This window comes from Lathyrus oleraceus, chromosome 3 (genome assembly GCF_024323335.1).
Source record: "Lathyrus oleraceus cultivar Zhongwan6 chromosome 3, CAAS_Psat_ZW6_1.0, whole genome shotgun sequence".
Classification (NCBI taxonomy): domain Eukaryota; kingdom Viridiplantae; phylum Streptophyta; class Magnoliopsida; order Fabales; family Fabaceae; genus Lathyrus; species Lathyrus oleraceus.
Window position 1 is genome coordinate 334,242,631 of NC_066581.1, and position 4,566 is coordinate 334,247,196.

Here is a 4,566-nt window from a genome sequence, read left to right on the forward strand (position 1 = left end):
TGACAATTTCTGCATTCTTCCCCACAGCCCGGGAAAATCTGTCCTTTCAGAAGTCAGTCTTTAACCACCGATAGCGAAGTCTTCACCTTAGTCACATCAGAAACCAAATTCAAAGTTTCCCCACTATCAACAGCATTAATCCTCTGCCCGCTGTGAGCCGGCATCGGGTTCTGGATAACATTAGGCACCGGAGAAAAATTGATAGCCTGGGCATCTCTCAAATCTTGTACCTTTAACTGGAGAGCCTTGCAATTATCTGTAGTATGGCCAGGTGCGTTGGAGTGAAAAGCACATCTGGCGTTGACATCATAACCTCTAGGCAAATTATTGGGATCGATTGGTGGGGCCAGAGTTCTCAACGTACCCAGATTCATGTCAATCAGCTTGGGAAGTAATACTGAATAAGGCATTGGGATTGGCTCGATGACCCGGTCCGTCTGCCTTGGACGTTGTTGATAGTGTCTCTGCTGACCCGGATTACCTCATTGTTGTTGATTGTTGTACCTGGGTTGTTGTTGCGGATGATATTGCGGTTGAGGAACAGGTGTTGGAATAGTGACTGCGGCCACTTGATCTTGATAATAATTAGGGCGTCCTCTACCCCTGCCTCTGCCGGCATACACAACGCTTGCCTCTCCTTCTTTTCTTCGCTGACCGTTACCAGCAAACGGTCTCTTGGGACCTGATGAGTTGGAAGCACTATTGTCTTGAATTCGGCCTATCTTCAACAGACTCTCGATTCTTTCTCCAGCAATTACTATCTCTGCAAAGCTGATTGACGGGCAAGCAGCCAATCTCTCAATATAATTGCCTTGAAGAGTGTTCATGAACATGTCCGCCATCTCCCTTTCAGACATAGGGGGTTGGACGGACGCAGCAATCTGTCTCCAACGCTGAGCATACTCTCTAAAGGTTTCTTTGGCAGTCTGAGACATACCTTGCAACAAGGTCCGATTTGGAGCCATGTCCAAGTTGTATTGATATTGCTTGACAAAAGCCTCTGCCAAGTCTTTCCATCTCTTGATGGTAGTACGAGACAAATGAGAATACCATTCACGAGAAGCTCCAGTTAGACTGTCTTCAAAATAGTACATCCACAGCTTTTCATCTTCCGTGTGAGCTCCCAACCTTCCCAGATAAGATTGGAGATGAGTGTGTGGGCAAGAAGCCCCGTTGTATTTCTCAAAAGTAGGGGGTTTGAACTTGTGAGGAATCCTTACTCCCTGAACCAGACCAAGATTTGTGACATCAAAGCCTAAGGAATTTTGAGACTCCAAAGATTTGAGCTTCTCAGCAAGCTCATCCATACGGCGAGTGGTCTCGAGGGCCTCGTCGTGCAAAGAAAATTGATCATACTGATAATCTTCAGTAACAGGGCGCCCGTTAATCCGAATTCCTTGATTCATATTGTACCTTCCGCCAATACCATTTCCAACATTCCATGTGTTGCCAACATTACCCGGGTTTCCATCAGCATTTGCGTTACCCGCGTTACCAGTGTTTATAGGGTTATCAGCGTTCCCAGGGTTACTAGGGTTTCCCTCAGCATTTGGTATCTCCACCTCCGGATCGGGTCTCGGTTGCTCAACCAATTCCCTCAGCTTTTCCTGGCCTTCTGCCATACCAGTCATCAATGTCATGAACTGATCCATCCTTTCACGCATATCAGCCAGCTCTTTCTGTACTTGGTCCATCGCTAGTTGTGGACGATTTTCCTTTGTCGGGTACCTGTGGACTCGCTTGAGACCAATAACTGCCTGATACAGGGAACAAACATTAGACACTGCGGTGACACCTGCAAAACAGACAAGGGTTAATATGCATGGTATGCGATGCACTGCTTGTTCAGTTTTAAGGCACCCCCGTTTTGAAAGGGAATACCCTGCAAATGAATAAGCATGAGATGTTGGATGCAAATATGCAGATGATGTTATGCAATGCAAAGGCATGTCAATCAGAATTGAAGGATCCGCTTGAACATTTGTCAGGTTGCACTGCCTGGAGAGAAATTCACTGAGGAATATAATACAAGACCAAAACTTTGCTCCAGAAAACCGGGTTGGTTGGAGGTTAAGGTCTCCTGAATTTAGCCCGCCCCTCACTGGTAGGTTCTAAGAACAGAAGTTCGTCAGCTTCAGCCCTTCAGTCGCGAATAATACGTTTACCACTGAAGGTTTGGTATTATTACGGGACAAAAGACCTCCATTGACTCCCCTCAACAGGACATCCTAATAGCAAGTTCCCAGTCTCGGGATCCTCGGATTGAGCAGCGAGAATGCGCCCACCAGAGCTAACATAATCACGTCTAGGAGGAGAGGCCTCGACTGAGTTCTCGGGAAATGGTCACCAGAGTCGACGATTTCTAGAGGAACATCCTGCCGTTACGGAACACCCGTAAGACATAATATATCCAAAAGAAACCTCGTCTGGGTGTGGTTCTTCACGAACGACTTAACGTAGCAACACGCCACGCAAGCCTCATAATTATCCACTCTAAAACCTGTGTGTACACTCAAGCCTGGGTAATGGGCTTATCTCTCATAGAACACCCCATCCCAACAAACAAACAAACAGATCCAACAGATACAACAGATGCATGCAAGCAGGTAAGCAAATAAAGGTACAAAAGCATGAACACCCAATAAACAAGAAATCACACAAGCTAGGAGGGACTCGCTTAGGGAAGATGGACCAGCAAGAGGTCAACTTCTTAGTGTCCCCAGCAGAGTCGCCAGCTGTAGCAACCTGAAAAATACAGTGCGCGAAAAAAACAACCGGCGAAAGAAAATGACAGAAGAGTCGCCACCGTGTGTTATTCATCCCAAAGGAGGGAAAGGAAACGCTCGAAGTAAACCTGAAAAAGGAAAGGACAAGACGGGGTCTCGCAACCAAATCTTGGGTTCGGGAGTCAGTTATGCGAAGGGAAGGTATTAGCACCCCTACGCATCCGTAGTACTCTACGGGATCCACTTTTGTAGTTCTTGTCTAAAGGGTGTGGGTTTATCTAATGTGTTATTTACTAAAAAAAGGGGTTAAATGAAAATGACTCGCGCGGATGTCGCATCCACTGCATACGTATCTCATCTGAATATGAGAATCAGAGTCTTCGTAGCTCGATTGACCTATGGGTTGGGGGGATGTGTGCTCGCTAAGACATCGCATCTTATGCCTACGTATCTCATCTGGCCTGAGAATCAGAGCAAAACGTAGTTCGGCTAACTACGGGGTTATGGATTGGGTTTTGGACGAACGACATCACTACGCAATCTACCGGATGCTCGACCTTTGGAGACTTACTCGCCTGTAGTAGAAGGAGTTAACGTGTTGCTTTGGGTTTTAGGGTTTGGGATGCTCAAGGGCAAAAGGGCAGTCCTTGACGAAGGAACCGCGCTACCTGCAGGGATACGAACACATACAAAACAAACATGTATAAAGTAAATGTGCCAACAAGGGGCTCAGAAGTAAATAAACAAAAGAAAACAAATGCCTCCTTTCGAGATCTTCCAGCTAAGAAAGGGATAAAATGCGGAAAAGAGGTAAAAGTACCACACGGATAAAGTGTTGGTGTAAGCCCTAGAGGCCAATACTTTTGGTACTTGTATCGAATTATTTATTAATAATAAAAGGCATTTTTCTTTATTATGTTTGTTTAATAAAGTCCCTGGAATAGATAGTCCATTTAATGTATCAAGTATGACTTAATCATGAGATCACATTAAACATAAGGACACTATTCTTAAAGTGTCCGTAGTCAAGCTTTATTATGAAATGGGATAACATTAAAGCATGGAGACTATTATGTTTGTAGACTGATGATCACGTCTCATGGATCATGGATAAAGAGTTATCAAGTCTTAAACATAGGTATGAATATTAAGAGTAATATTCATACTGGATTGACCCGCTATGAGAATACTATATAGAAAGTTATGCAAAGTGTCATAAGTTATTCTCATGGTGATAATAGTGTATACCACTCTTCGACCTGAAACCACTATGGATCCTAGATGTAGAGTCGAATGCTTTATTGCTGATCCAACGTTGTCCGTAACTGGATAACCATAAAGACAGTTGATGGGTACTCCACGAAGCATACTGAGGGACATGAGTGTCCTAGATGGAATTTGCCAATCCTGCTTAACAGGATAAATGTCTATGGGCCCAATATTGAACTGGACAAGGGTGACATGGTCTATACCTTGTGTTCAATATAGACATAAGGGCAAAGGGGTAATTATACACATAATTATTATCACAGGAGGTTTTGTCAGATCACATGACATTTTCGTGACTTGGGTAGCAGTGATGTGTTGCTAGATACCGCTCACTGTTTATTATGTTAAATGCGTGATTTAATATAATTGTCAACGCCGCGAAAACCTATAGGGTCACACACAAAGGACGGATTGATGAGAGATAGAATAATTAAGGAACACCGTAAGGTACGGTGCACTTAAGTGGGAGACGAAATATGGTAAGGTACCAAATACTTAAGTGATTTTGGCATATTATGAGATATGGTCCAAAATGCACTTAAGTGGGCTTTTTGGCTTGAAGCCCACACAA